The following is a 16503-nucleotide window of genomic DNA, read 5'->3' on the forward strand; positions in this document are numbered from 1 at the left end:
AAAAGCTTTTTTTTGCTAAAAGGAGAGCTTTTTCGAGGATTAGGTACAAAATTGAGCAAAACTTCAATTACGGGCATGCGCATAAGCCAAAATTTGAATTTTTTTTTTTTTTTTTTTTTTTTGCCATTAACCGTTCTCAATTTCGTTTGTTGGCCCTTTCCTTTCTGTTTTTCCCTGCCCTTTTACATTGGTTACCTTTTGCATTGTATGTTCTTTCTGGCTGCAGTGAAAAGTTGGATGTTTACGGGCGAAGCCTAGAAATGGACCTTGATCAATCATAGGCGTTGTGGACCATTTTACCACCGTTTTTGCACCAAAACTCATAACCTTGTTTTTCGATTTGCGATGTCGGAATGTCGTCGATATCTAAACCTGACCATTGTACGGAAAGGGCTAGCCTAGCATGCACTACTATCAGCTTATCAAGAATATCTGATGACATTTAAATTGATGACGTCACAAGTGGTACAAAGAGCACGACCATTAATTACGCATATATGCGTAGTTGGTATTCAAAGGGTTAACCAAAAATGTATGAAATCCTTCATCGAGCCAAATTTTGCTCGTTAGAGACTAAGAATGGTCAATTGGACCGATCTATGGCGAAAAAGAGAGTTTTAGAGAAAATTTGTGCTTTTCTTTAAACTAAAGAAAATGTATTTAGTGCGTGCAATAGTTTTCTTTTTCTTCATGATTGGCTGACTAGAAAGCGTGCCTACAAATTCCACGCTTATTCTTTCCAGTGTGTTTGTCAGTGATTGGTTTGAGTTTCTAATCCATATTCATTACAAATTGTAGAATCTTCGTCAAATCATGTTGTCCGTGTGTGTGAAGACGTGTCGTCCTTGTGAAGGCGAGTTGGAACTCTTGAGGCAAGAAGATACTTGAAGAAGAGCTGGAAGCCTGGAAAAATTCTTTTAGCTCGTCTAACTGAAGGTAAGCATTGCTTATGGAGAATATTACTTTTATTTTGCCCAGAAAAGACTGGCATTATGTCGCTAAAGCGTCAACACGTGCGCTAACTGTTCGCTTCACTTTTGTTTCAAGTCGAAATTCGACTGAAGAGCGGTTCGTTTTGTTTCGTTCACGGTATTTCAACCTCTCTAAACAACATTTGAGAGACGTTACTAAATTCAGAATTTGAAAGTTCCTTGGAAAACTTTTAAAAGACTTTCGAAGAGGAACGTATTTGATTACAAGTTGAAATAAAGGCGACCGGGCGCGCTAAATTTTCAGTTCTGAACGTGGAGAGGCCTTTTCATGACAACACAATTACAAACAGAAAAGTTTATCATTCCTTACTGAGAAACTTTATTTTGGAATCCTGTCAACTTCACCTTCTAAACGTATCTGGCCTCAGGGGCGTTTATTTGCTAGTTTAACTTTTACCATGGCGAGTTGAGATCGTATTTAAGAGTGTTAAATCATTTAATTGTAAATTTTTGAGCATTTGCTAATGATAGACTTGATAATTTATTTTTCAGAAAAATTGGAGGAAAGGATATGGACAAGACGAACCGGAATAACTGAATCGGAAGGAAATACTGCAAAGATAAGAATTTTAAAATGTCAAATAATTTAAGTGAAATGGTGGCTGATTAGTTGTTTAAGTTTGTAAGGGAAGTGAACTCCTCGGCTGTATTACTGATTGTCTTGCTGCAAGTCCAGAAAGATGACATCACAAGGAAACAAGGACGGCGTATTTCAAAACTGAGTTGAGTTGTGTTAGACATCAGCCATCATTTACAACTTCAGTCGATGTAACAGAGGTGGGGTATTTTTAAGGTGGCACTGCATGTTAGGCGAACGAGAATTTGAAGAAAACCCAGAGAAAGACAAATCAACTACATATACGAGTAAAGTCGAGTTTCCAATTGTTGAATATCTTTTCTAAAAATAAAACTAAACTCGGCTAGAATGTTAACAGAATTTAGCGTGCCAAACAATTAAATTGTGATATTCTGCGGCTAAAACAACAGTTGAATTTGCTCCAGACAGTTTTGAAACCTTGCTTTGAATTAAGTTGGGCAATTAAAAAATCAAATTGATTTTCCTTTGCCTTCTCGTTCGATTTTGGAGCTTGACAAAAGTGTAGCGAAGCAATTAAATTGGTATACTCTGTAACGTTTTTCAATTAAACAATTGTGCTCGTTCAGTCGTAGATGATTTTCACTTTTGTCAAGTAGAACACATATTGTCATTACTTTGGAAGCCGGAGACAAATAAAAAAAAATATTTATGTTTTCTACAACTTTGACGGAGTAAATCATTACTAATCAGTTTTCAAAACGACGCAGTTACTGTCTTTGAAATTTACGAGCATTTAGTTTGTGAAAACTAAAACCTTGATCGTGCCACCTCGAAAATATCCATCTGTTTGTTTCATCAACCGATAAGTTACAATTGACAAGAGAATAAAAGCTTTTCAAATGTAAAGCGACGCAAATTTACCAAGCAAATCATTACGCATGAATTGTTAAAATATCGTGATGTCGCTTTAAACTTTGTAAATGTTTGCACATTCATTTCTTTTATTTTTCACCAATTGGCTAATGTTGTCTTAAAAAGCGTACGGAAAACCCATAAGCAAATGTTCTCTTGTCATTTTGTAAGCTAAGTATATAATACAAAACACTTATGTCTGGTTCATGGGATGTTACGATGTAGTTTCGATTCAGAATTAGCTTTTATACAGACCACAAAATCAAACGTTTTTTGAAATCATGTTTTTTGTCTCTCAGTTGTAAAGATATTAATGAGAATTTATTGAATCGGCAATGATTTAATCCGACGACGTTTTTTTCGCTGCAATTATCTCGCTCATCCAAATCTTGTATGAATATTGATTTTTTTTCAATTCGTTTTCGCAAATGTTAAATCTACTAGAAGAAAAACATGGGATGAGTCATCGCTCAATTTTTTTTTTTTTTTTTGTCCATTAACAGTCCTATGGAAATCTTTATTTAGTTTTCGTATTTTCTCCTCCAATTATCTTCCTTGCATATCCTTCTAAAAGACTTAAAGAAGAAGAACTTGGAGCTAAGCAATTAAATTGTTGTATTCTGTGGCTAAAACAACAGTCGAAAGTGCTCCAGAAAATGCAAAACTCGAAGCAAAGAATTATTATTTTTGTCTAACTTGTTTAAAATGTTGTTTGCAGTTAATATTTCTTCCTCTCGGTTCAATTGCCTTGCTTGTCCAAAGCCATCTGGTCTTTTTAATTTTATTGAATTGTTATTTACTTCTGTTCTGTACACAAGTCAAGGCAAACAACTTATTAACAGTGTCGCGAAAATCTGTTTTAAACAAAACATTTTATCTACAAAAAGCACTTGCAGGAGAACTGATTCGAACTGATTTAACTTTTAGTTGCACCAAAAGGTCTTTGGAGAATATTTTTTCCATTACGTTTTGAGGCAAAAAATAAACGAAAGAGGAAGTAGATTATTTGCTATTGGTTTCTTTATCTTTACTGTGGTCTGTATAAGTCTAATTCGGTTAATTTTGCATGTCAATTCATTAGCAAAGGTTCGTGTGAAGGGGAGGAGTTGAACTCAGAATAACGTTTTTCCTTGGACCAGACACTGGGTGTTGTTTAATATTTACATCTACATTAAATAAAGATCTTTTTCTGCCGGCATTCGATGAAGCACAGGACAAAGGATTATTGCGAAGAAATACAAATTAAATCAAGTAAAGCCAAGTTTTCAATCGTTGAATATCTTGTCTAAAAATAAAGCTAAACTCGGCTGGAATGTTAACAAAGGAATTTAGCAACATGGAGCCAAGCAATTAAATTGTGATATTCTGCGGCTAAAACAACAGTTGAATTTGCTCCAGAGAGATTTGAAACCTTGCTTTAGGCAATTTAAAAACCGGATTGATTTTCCTTATTTTTCTCGTTCGATTTCAACGCTTGAAGAATATGAAGCGAAGCAATTAAATTGTTACACTCTGTGTCTAAATTAACCGAAGAATTTGCTCGTAAAAAGTTTAGAGTTTTAGGTCAAGCATTCTATAACGTTTTCTTGTTTATCTAATCACAAGATTTAATGAAGAACTTGGAACCAAGCAATTAAATTATTATATTCTGTGGCTAAAACAACAGTTGAAATTGCTCCAGAAAATTTTGCAACATTTCGTGTGTTTAGTTTTCTAGTCAAACGTTTAGGCGAGTATGTCATAAGAATTAATAAAAAAAACTTGGAGCCAAATGATTGTTACATTCGCTGGCTAAATTAAGTCTAGTTTGCTCCCGAAATTTTTAAAGTTGACTTTGCTTAAATCTTCTTTTTTCACTTTGTCCTGTGCTACAAACGATTATTGACGGCTGAAAAAGTCTTTTATCCGAGGCAACATGGCAAGTTATAGAAATTTGTAGACTCGACGGTTGATTGGAAATATAGCCTGATTAAACAGGAGTTTTGCGGCATCACTACTGATTTCACCATGGTGGAACCGGTTGTGGCGCCGTGAAACTTCGTTTGTTTCTTCAGGTTATTGGTAAAGAGGAAATTAAAAGGCGGGTCGGTTTTTTCGCGGAGTAGATTAGTTTCTCTCGCCATGTTGCTTCACTGTACGTTTAGTTAACATGTGAACACTATCTCGTGCAAAAAAGTTGAAAGATCAAAACGTCTCGAAGAGGAAATTCAGTTCAAACTTTGATTTGGAAAGGACAGCTTTAAACTAAAATATCGTATCGGTTTTTTAAAAGTCGAGGACGAAATTGGCGTTTTATTTTCAATTTTTTTTGCACGAGACTTCGCTTACATGTTTTTGGCGGGAAAATTTTGAGGGAAGCCATTTTAAATTTTTTGCCCAAAATGTTGCCAGGGGAAACGCTGTGCAAATTTTTTCCAATTTTCCCGCCAAAAGTCTTAGTATATAGAGGGGACATTTTTTTGTCACACCTTTTTTATTAGTTAATTGATTTTTCATTAACTAATTAACTTATAATTAAAGAGTATTTGAAGTGAATAAAGTTAATTGAAATACAAAACAATTGTTTGTATTTTTTGAAACGTTTTATTGAAGATAATAAAAGAGATTACAAAGAAATGTCACTACTTTATTGACTCTTATTCATTACGATATTAATGCCACAAAGAGAACAGACACATGAATTGAACACAATTTATTGAAAATATATTTAAACTTTATTTTTTAAAAAAATTGGCGCATGCGTATTTTAGGCGCGCGTATTTTTTCTAAGTCTTTTGGCGGGAAAATTAAACATTTTCAAACAGATGTCAACAAGAAGTAATATTTAAAAAATAAAAAAAAAATTGGCGCATGCGTATTTTGGCGCCCGTATTTTTTCTAAGTCTTTTGGCGGGAAAATTAAAAATTTTCAAACAAATGTTAACAAGAAGTAATATTTAAAAAATAAAAATTGGCGCGTGCGTATTTTGAGCGCCGTATTTTTCCTAAGTCTTTTGGCGGGAAAATTAAAAATTTCCAAACAGATGTTAACCAGAAATAATATTGGCGGGAAAATTAAATTTGTTTAAACCGATCTGAATAAGCCAAGCAAAATCATACACAAAAAAATAAAATTACAGTTTAGCAAATTTGATCTTCCAATTGAAGCTCTGCCTTATTAAAAAAAAAATCGCTGTACTAGGCGAGTAGTTTCTTGTAAGAAAAAAAACTTAGCAGCGAATCTTCCGGAAATATCTTGAACTAAACGTTCGCTTACATTGCTTTCTACCTCTTAATGAACTTGTCTCTTATTTGGATGAGAATATTCCTGGCTTGCAATATTCGATTCATCATAAGTGCCAACGAACCTGCAGGAAAAGAACACAAATATTTGTCTTTAAGTACTATCACACTGACGATCGTTATCATAAATATATATTTCAGCTTGTTGAGCCGTCGACCTCGCTTAAGGTAACATTTTATTCATCGCGTCCAGCGAACCAAGAGTGGAACGCATGTACAAACATAAACACTACGCTTAATTGTATACAGTCAGACTCGCTGTGTTGATGTTTGAAAATAACAATATAATCCTAAATTAGCAATCATTGCAACCGGTCTCCGAGGAACTGATCGTATTTTTAGCCGATAGTATTAATGATTTTATCATCAAACTTATGATGTTATTGCTTGGGTTCGCTTCACTGTGTAACAAAGTGGGGAGTCAGACGCAAGATTAATATTCAACGTTTAGCCTAATTATATGCGATCTCAAAGTTATAACATTAACACGGAGTTTCGCCCGATGCAATAACCGCCAGCAAAAACAAAAGAAATATATAAAAGAAGATCAAGTATATTTGTAACGATCACGAGGAATCAGATTTTCAAAAACTAGGCTTAACTGAAAACGTGAAAACGTGAAAACTAGCAAAGCATAGAAACGAAATAATTACGCCGCGAGGGCGAGGCTTAAATCGATCGGCCGAATTTTAACAAATACATGCATCTTTGCAAGAACATAAACGCTTTCAGCTACAAAAATTTTGAAAAAACTTTTCCTTGTTATTTTGAAAGCTTTTTTTTTCTTCAAGAAAACAGAGAGAGTACTGATAATTATTGCCTGCTTGTTTCACACCAAAGAAAATTCCCTCATGCACTGACAACACGAGATTAAGAAACAATACCACGAAAATGTTTTAAATCAGCTTTTTAGAAATCTTCCCTTAACCGGGTCGATGTGAGAGTTACACCAATTGTTGCTGTTAAACTAAGGCTTTTGGTACACATTATTTGAATATTTTAGCGTTGCACTTTGGTTGGTTCAGCTGAACTCCTCCTTCATGATTAAATTCAAGATGCTCCATTGAATCAATGCCAATCAAATGCTGGAGTAAAATTGTTTTTATTGTTATCAAACGCTGCGTAGTGAACGTTTTAAATCTGTCGAACCGTTTTCAAGATGTTAGAATAATAGCTTAAAATCGAAAATAACGTCCACGTTGCACCGTGTACGATGTTAAAATCGCAAAAGACAATCGAAAAAAAACTTTCATGGTGTCAAAAAATTACTTCAAGACAAATTTGGCAAGATAATGACCTAATTACATCAGAGTAGTGTTAAACTCTCAGTCGATTTATTGTCATTATGAAAAAAATAATTTGAAAATACTTTAAAAAAAATAAAATTTGGACCACGAGTGTTGTTGCCATGGCAACATCCATTTTTTTTTCTTAAAAATACAGTTCACCAAACTTCAATGTAAAGTTTATAACTCGTGCAATTTTCACATCGATTCTATTAAGGGAAGCCTGCCAAAAATCTAATAGGAATGTTAGGTATGAAAACTGTTTCGAGACACCCCAAATTGCTAGGAATTTCGGTTAAACCTTTCATAGTTTTGGACTCGAAAGCAACTGAGTTAAACTGCAGAAATTTTGGCCAATCCTCAACTTCTAGTACCAGATTTGCGTTAATGCATCGGCTTTCGAACAGCTTGGACCAAATTTAGAGCTTATTATTTTTAAACTAATCAACCAACCGTGACTGTTATGAAAGCCATAATCCTGCACTTGTCCTTCTGTCCTAAGAAGCTTTTGATTTTTTCATCTTTTCAAATCTGTTCTTGACATTTTCCTGAAGAGAGATACATGTAAGTATTATGTGAATACATTGTAGGTAGCGCGCGTTTTGTGAGGATGTACACATCAATACAGCTATAAAGTGAGTAACTGGAAGAAAGAAATTTCAGGGACAACTTACAAATAACTTGAAGAGGCTATATCAATACACTTTTAAAGGAGCTCAGTCACGGTGTTTTGAGTTATTTTGGCCACGTACAAACTACTTTTAAATTGAAGAAAACCTGAAAATAATAGTTTACTAAAACTGATAGAAAAACACCAAAGAGATAGTAATAAACCATAAAGAAACAAGGATGGTTGAGGATGGAGATGATTGACACGGATTACACACGACGAACTTGACAAATTTAAGCTTAAAACTTTTCAAGATGTGCAAACCCGGCTTAACCGTGACGAAACTCCCTCAACGTGTCTGGCAGTTTCCAGCACTTTCTAGCAGTTTTAGTTATACTTTGACAGATCAATGCTACCACTCCAACGTATCAAGTGATGTTACACTATTGGTAGCCCACAAATGTCCAAACATTATTAAATAAGTTGTGGCCATCTTCATGGCACCATGGCAACAATACAACTTGTTAAAAGCAACCTTAGTTTTAGCTTTAACTGCTTATGATTCAAACACAGCACCTTAAATTTAACACCCACGTCAAGACATGACTAAATTTTTCGCATAATTCAAAAAAAGATTTTTTTCTTTCTTTAGAATCTTTTTATTCAATTTATTTCAATACTGGAAAGCATTTGGTGACATAGAATTAGGAAATCGCAATTGTTCCTTTAATTGGCAGTAGGGAAGGTGGGGGGGGGGGGGTGGTGGTTGTGTGGTGCGCCGATGGATGGCAACAGTTTTACTGGTCAAATGGACAGAAATATGTATAAAGAGACTATCCGTGCCAGAACTGATCCACCCCGCCTTCCTAAACTGGACGCTACGAACAATAAAATTGGTCTTAATCTACTAATTCCCCCAGCCAACCACAACCGTGAAACTTCTTGTACAAACTAGTATTCTGTGGGCAGCCTCAAGGCGATTTTCCTTTCCTGTTCAGCCAAGGCAGGCAAGGCTTACATTGATATCTACAGCTTGATCTCAAAATGGCAGGAAATATTGATAACATGTAAAAACACTGACCTGAAGTCTGAAGAACACCATGATGATACTGTTGTCTGCCTGTCTGTCTGTCCATGCCAATCATGACACTGTGACAAGTTTTACCTTTGAACGAAAAATGATGCGATGATCAGACAAGGCTGACATAACAAATTAGTGTTTAGAACAGACAGTTAGTATGAAGTACAGAAGCCCATTTTTATTAATTGTATCTTTAGTTTTTAAATTTTAACCAAGAAAAATGCCCAAAAAGACAAGCAGAACGTTGCTGTTGCGTTATCCAAAGGAAAAAAATAACTTTGGGACAGGAAAGAGGAACTTAGACCCACCCAAGTGGACTGAAAGGGTCTGAAGTTCGATACTACACACACCCGACGTTGTTTGGCAGTGCAGCTCAATACGATCTCAAAACACTAGAAAACCGGACGCTCTTACTTTATAGTGGAACAAAATCGCAAGTTTCCAAGCATAAATTAAAACAAGAAAAGACAGAGAGGACTGATTTGGGTCTTTTAACTTGCAACATTTGACCACATCAAATCTCTAAACATTATTGAGGGCCTTAACCAGAAACAAATTATGACTGAGGCAATGTCCATGAAAAAATTACGACTGAGGCAATGCCTATGGCACGCTTTAATCCTCTTCCAAGGTATTACGGGTGTTAATGATGACCAAAAACAACAAAAATGAAAAACAATGACTGAGGCAAGTGCTTCAGTTTGCCCGTTACTAGATACGGCTATGAAATAAGCTCAATACCATTGAAGTATTTTTCCACAGTCCAGAGAAAGTTGGCAATTGTCTGTTACTTGTATCTTATCAGTAGGGAAAATACGTCCCAATTGATGATGAAGTGCCTAACCCTATGATGTGTTCTAGAATTACTTGTACCTTCTGATAGGATGCACTCTATGAGCTTACCTGTTATCTTTTCCAGAGTGGGCCTGGGTTATTACTCCACTCGAAAACGTTTAGCAAATAGTATAAATGCGTTCATTGGCCTATTGGTAAACTGATGTGTGTTGTTTCTTTTCACTGGGCTTGAAGGACAATGAGACTGAGTGAAGCTTGGTTCGGTGGTGGCTGTGTTCTTATTTATCCTGTCACAAAAAATAAAATAAATCAATAAAATGTTTTCTAGGTTCAAAATAGATTTTCTTGTTGTCAAGGACTACATCTGTTAGATGAAGCTTTTACATCACGACAACAGCATCTCGCGATTACTTAGATTCAGATTCATAGATTCATTTAGCTGAACATGTACTTATTTTGCTGATAAAACATGAAATTTGGCCATTGGCATTGTGTCAGGCTATACGATTTATAGAGCATGTAACAGGACATTCAAAGAGAAACCTTATTGGTATCACAAAATGGAAATTAGCGTTTTTTACACCCATTTTCAATTCTGGCAGGTAATTTGAGCTTTGATTTCGTTTTTTTTTTCAACGACCTTTTCCTCAAACTCCCTCATCACTGGTGTCGAATAGGATAGCTCTAGAAGTCTGTAGAAGCCTAACACACCCCCTGTTGATAAAAACTGGATCACTGCATAATGCAATTCAAGAACTTTCATTGGCTTAGCCACCATAGTATATGAGCCATTATACCATGCTTTACAAATATGGTAAGCACGTATGTAACTATTGGGGGCATTTTATTTCTACTTTATTTTAGTTTTCTATATTTTGGGCCATTTTTAATGAAACAGTCATTCAACTCATGCTTGTTGGATATGAAATGATTATAGCTAACATGGCACTACACAATCGTTGGCTATCTCTCAAAAATATCTCATATCCAACGCGTGCTAGTGGAATAATTGTTAAATGTAGGTCGGATATCTGTTAGAATACTGACCTTAGCCATGCTGTGAAGTGTAAGAACGGCTGTTGAATCCATAGCAGAGAATTCAGAAGTCAGACCTGAAAATAAGACGAAAAAAAAAAGTTTAAAATATGTGGCACAAAGAACAAAGGTCAGCTTGTCTGTGTCAACTAACAGCAATATTCACAGTCGTTCCCACACTATCCAAGATTCAGCAGGGCTTGAATCAAATTACACCCACAGTTAAAGCAACGGCCAAACGATCACAACATTTCAACACAACATTGTTGGCCTAGCACTTGCAAGCTTCGGCCAAATGATTGCAACCGTAACATTGTAATGCAATACATTGATTGTTGGGTGCAACATGTTGCGTGCATTTGGCCACCATGTTGCGACATATTGGGTATTGACAGGAGCCCAATTACCCAGAGCCTCCATATGAATTGTAACCCTGAATCAACCCTGCCCCGTATATTTTTATTTTTAAAATTGTGATACATGTATCTGCAGGAGTTCTTTAACTTTCGGGGAAAATAATCTTGTTTTCGCAGATGTCCACTTAACAGCCTAAAAGAGAAATGGCCACCAAAGGGGAAGGCTGATCTCTATTCCTTCTCCCATTTTCCTTTCTATTTTGATCTCTTTTCCAATGTTACAACTGAGGGAAACTGGGTATCAGCTAACCAGAAGTTAAGAACGTAGTAGAACACTTGAAACTGGCATTCATACATCTGGAATCACCTTGTATTTTCTTAGTCTGGTTTGTTAATGTTGTGGATTTTTGTGCTTTGTTTGGTGGTTTTTCGTTCTTGTTGCTGGTAACTTCTTGTAAGATGAAGTGTTCTGTAGGGAATTTGGACTTGGCTGGAGGAGAGGGCCTAACAAAAGTAAGGAACCCTTTGGATTTTGGTCGTGAAGATCTAGGCGATGCTGGGTGACGTTGACAGCATGAGTAGTCTTGACAGTGAAAAAGACGATCACGAAACGTCAAATTTGAAGGATGTCCTGCAAAGAAAAAACTCCAGGAGATGCAGCAGAATAAAGCCAAAAAATTCTGAAGACTTGGATCAACTGGAAAGTAGGCACAAGAAACTTTCAGCCACTGGTTTTCGTGTTGGCATTTTACATCTCACTTCCAAGCCTTGTCCACTTGAAGACTCTGAACCAGCTACTCAGTTTCCCGATAGTATGCTTGTGGTGTGATCACTCCTTCAGATAAACAAAACTACAATCACCAAGCAGGACAGTTCCATCCCGTTCGCTTAGTCGTCCATGTTAATGGTGACTGGAGTTTGCAATCCTCAATCTCAGAACACATTGTTGTAAAATGGGGTTGACAAGAGCTGTACATGACTCCTGCCATTCTCTGTTCGGTCTCTTGACCTTTCTTGTTGCTTCACTTGTGTTTATGAGGAGCAATTTATGTTGTGTTATAGGGAGGAATTTTAAGTAGAGTTGAGCTGTAAGACTGTGCTATATATAGCAGAGATTTTTAGAGGTCATGGGTGTGCATGATTTCCGCTGTTATCAGCATGCCGCTTTGCCGAGTTTGACACCTGTAATTTGCCATGTGTTTATGCATTGTTCAGGCTCATTTCTATTGTAAGATATGTTTTTAAGTCTCTAAGTATTTGCCTTCGCCGGAAAAAAGATGAAACTTTTTGGGAACATGTTGCTTATTTGCATTCTATATTGTGACGCCAGGCCCGGCTTTTTGATTAGAGCTGTTTACAAGAACAGTATATTGATTCTTATCACGGATAACACATTTGTCCTTGTACGTTTTTCTTTGGTGACGCTGTACTGTGCATGTGGCTTTACTCCAAGAAAGCTATACATTTGTCTAGTGAAGTTATGTTTCTTGCAGCTATCTAATAGAGCTATTGTTTCTCGAGAAAGGTTTATTCCTCCTTTTGGTCGTTCTGACACCACATGATTCAAATGTACCAGTTCACACCCAAGTCTGTTGACTGTTTTGCATGTTGTATATGCCACTGTTCGGCTTTCGGAAGACATGCTGTATTCTGGGGAGGTTGTCTCATAGATATCAGAACTTTCGCCAGATTACTTTCCTTGCTTTCCGCCATTGTTGAAATACTTTCGTGTGCTGCATGTGACTTATAACAATAGAGGACCACATGCAGCTCTCTTATGATTGGCTACTATAAAAATACCCGCGAAAACCCCCGTGGAAGGTGCCTCTAAAAATAAAAAGATATGGGACAGAGTTGACTCAGAGGGTCAGTATGGAAGATGGAAGCTCCAGGTAATGGCCTCCTGGTATTGAAAATCAAACTAGTCCACATGACCGTATGCAACATTGTTGCACAAACCAGCCCAAACGACTGCAACATCATGCAACATCCACAAATGTTGCACACGAAATTTGACAATTTTCAAATTTGAGCCAACAACACCCAACATGTCGCAACACGTCACAACAGGGTGGCCAAATGCATGCAACATGCTGCACCTAACCATGTTGTGATATGTTACGTTGAAATGTTGCAGTCGTTTGACCGGGGCTTCAAAGAGACTACAAAATCGCCATTTACAAGACTCACCACTGCTGTCAACTCGAGTAAGACATTTTTAATTCATCAGAAGCGTTGTCACTGCAATGCCAATCTACAAAGAGATTAATGAAACAACATTATGAGTAATTAATGAATAAGCTGTTAGAAAAACAAACAAACAAATAACAAACATTACTAAGTTGCCACAGTCTGAACCATAAGCCTTCCTGATCTTATATCAGAGATCCCTACTCCTATATGCCACGACTCCTTCACAGCCGTTTTTAGACCGTCGCGCAAAGCTTCGCTCCCCGTTGCGTGACAATTCAGGACAAAGGTCACATCAGGTGCATAACCAAACTGGTCACGCAAACTGCTCGTTCTAGCTCCTATCAGTGTTGTGCGAGGCTAAAATGTAATCTTTCACCATTCCATGTCAACACACTGTTAAGCTGACGGGTGATGAAAATAAAGAAACTCATCAACAAGGAGATATTGTCTAGTTGAACCTTTAAATTCTCATAACCGTCATTAAAAGAAAAGTATGAAAAATAATCGGAAGAATGAAATTTTTGAGATTGCGACTGAAAAAGTTAACTTACCAGAAATGATTGTGTAATGGTCTAACCAATCTGAGCTTTATCGTCACAGTCTTTTTTTTCCTCTAGAAGAAAAATGATCGGAAAGTATTAACAAAAGTAATCAAATGAATTATTTAAACTTGTTTTGGCATTAATTATGTATGAAGTTCGCGGTTGTGCCCGACGTCAGTTAGGAACAAGAACGATTCCCAACAGATTTTGTACAATGCTTTCAGAGATGAAAAACTAAGCTAACTCTACAAAAAAAATAACATCTCACTATCGTGTACAGTTTGTACCTTGAATACGACTCAGACGCCATTTGCTGAGTAATCGCACCGCGACATCTTTGGTTTACTCGAAGCACGTGCATTCAAAGTTTGCTTGACGGTGTACAGTTCTTAGCTTGTTACAGCTATTTGCTTTTCACAACAGCTCCAAACGTAGGGAAAATCCCAACCTGAAGCTTATATTTCTTCAAAGCCATAAGCGAGGAATAAAGTGCATTTTCCGTAGATTGAATTTTAAACATGGATCACATTGAAGGAAGTCCACAACGCATGAATAATTTAAAATTCAGTACTGCATTGCGCATCCCTACTGCGCACGATTTTCTCGCGGCATTAGCGCGCGCACATGAGGGGCGTGCGCGTACAAAACGTAAGAGATTTCCCTCAAACTACGCTCGATAGCGAATCCCCGAATTTTTTCAGGTATTTGCTTAGAACAGTGTAATAAAGAACGTATTTGAAGAAGAAAAAAAGTTTGATAATAGAACATAAGTTTGTTTGGAAGATTTCGTACTGGGTGTAATTTGACCAAGGCGAGGACTTCAAGCTAACAACGGAACTGTCCCAAAAAGTGCAATATTCCCACAACCAGGCAGTCCAGGCAATCAAAAACGGCTTAAATGAAGCAATACTGCTTAAGTGAGTAAAAGAAGCTTTACTCTCAAGATAAAATTTTGTGTCTCTCAACCAAGACTTAATTCTGTATGAAGGTGATTCGAATTTTTAACACGCAACCAGTAAAAGTACCCCATTTTAAGAGCCTGCTGGCGCGTAAACAAGGACGGTGACCCCATTTTTTTATTGCATTTTTTTAATGTTCATATCATGAATGCTAATTATGCCAAGTTTCAAAAAAGGTTTGATAGTAGAACAATTTCAAGGGAATTAATTTTCAAGCTTGTGCGTCCACGCACGGAACTGTAGATAACATTTGTTACAGTGCGATTATCTCATTGGTCTGTCTTCTCGTTGAAATAAGCGCGGAATAATTAACATTTGTTCTCGGGGACCTCTTTGGCCGTGAACTTAAACATGATGTTTGGTGACTACAAAATTAAAGCTAACTTTTGAACACAACTTCGTAGAGTTGGAGGGCATCAATTGTTGCAAACTTGTACGTAATGTAATGTAACAGTACATTAGCGTCGCAAAAAAAGTATTCGATGCACCGCACACTAATTCCTTGGGACATTTATTCGTACTTTCAATATATATGGGTTATTGACCAAGCATGAGGTTAAGTGGCCAAGTTCTTAAAACAAAAACAAAACAAGAAAAGGATCTATTATATGGCGTCTGGTTCGGCATCGGGGACTGAAAATCTTTCTAGCGGGGACACAGCGCGTAAAGATAGCGCCATCTCGCCTGCTCGGGTAGGGAATCACAGCGCAGGAAGTTGGGTCATCTTGCCCGCTCACGGAGCTTTAATAATGTATTGCAATAATTGTTGCTAACCATCAAGAAAACATTTCTAAAGAGAACTTGAAACAATTTTAACTGATCATTGAAAGACTGATCCAACAAAAACCCCACAAGTTACCCTTCAACTGCAGAAAACAATTCTCACAGACTCAAACCTGCTGCTTAAAATAGATTCCCCAACTTTTTCAGACAAGAAATTTAAAATTCTCGCGACCACATACAGTAAGTTCAATGGCGTTTCCTTGATCGGAAAAAATCCCTATTTTTTCTAACCTGTTACAGTCATAATTTGGTTCAATAATTTTAAATACCTGTTAACTGCAAGCAAAAAGTTCTGTTCATAAAAAGAATATATAAGGGTAGGCTGAGTGTATAAAATAACCTCTAACACCAAATGGAATTTGTTGTAAAGAAGATACCTGAATTATTTCCAACATAATCGTATAACAAACTTCTCGATCATAACTGGGGCCCCATCCATACCACACCGGAGGAATTTGAAAGCGCAGCTTTATTTTCACGGTTGGCCTGCCGTCCACACTATTTTGTCACGAAAATGGAGCCTTTCGAAAACGCTCTTCAAACTGGAGGAATTTGAAAATGCCAGTGAGGACGGAAAACATTTTTAAAACGGAGCTTTTCGAAAACCATGACATTACGATAATCCGAAATAACAGGTTATCGTAGCGTTTTTAAATAGCTGGTATTGCAGTTATCAGCGGCTTGACACACAAACGAGGCGAAAGGGTCAATTCTTCATTGTATGGACCCTTCCACCTCGTTTGCATGCCTCTTAAAACAAAAGAATATTTGACCGCAGACTCAGCTGCAATAGGCTGATTTAGCAAGAGAACGGGAACGTCACTTGACGACGGCGCGCGCAGTACAAATACCCAAATATGGTCAAATTAGAACAGAATCCAGGTTATTCCGCGCGCCCTGCAGTCGTCATCTGACCATTTTTGGGTATTTGTACTGCGCGCGCCGTCGTCAAGTGACGTTCCCGTTCTCTTGCTAAATCAGCCTAATAACAACTATTCCACCGACGTTCTATTTGTCACGTAATCGGCGCGCGATCACGATCTTCGTTCAAAACACAAATTTCACGATACTTGGTCATACTTCTATAGACCTTCACTTTTGTTGCTTTTCTTTTTTTCCTGTCTCTGTTTTTTATTCTT

General features: G+C 37.0%; 1 long non-coding RNA gene across 1 annotated transcript; it reads right to left on the bottom strand.

Annotated features, from left to right (window-relative positions):
* Window positions 1-5002: 5002 nt before the first annotated feature.
* LOC110045476 (uncharacterized) lies at window positions 5003-14190 on the bottom strand. Its single transcript, XR_016203025.1, has 8 exons — window positions 13910-14190; window positions 13632-13693; window positions 13078-13141; window positions 10544-10608; window positions 9605-9783; window positions 8702-8785; window positions 7464-7558; window positions 5003-5789 (listed from the first exon to the last, which is right to left on the bottom strand). It is a non-coding gene; the product is annotated as an uncharacterized LOC110045476 (long non-coding RNA).
* Between the last annotated feature and the right edge of the window lie 2313 nt (window positions 14191-16503).

This window comes from Orbicella faveolata, unplaced genomic scaffold (assembly GCF_042242905.1).
Source record: "Orbicella faveolata isolate gen_17 unplaced genomic scaffold, um_ofav_v1 contig_4, whole genome shotgun sequence".
In the NCBI taxonomy this organism is placed as follows: domain Eukaryota; kingdom Metazoa; phylum Cnidaria; class Anthozoa; order Scleractinia; family Merulinidae; genus Orbicella; species Orbicella faveolata.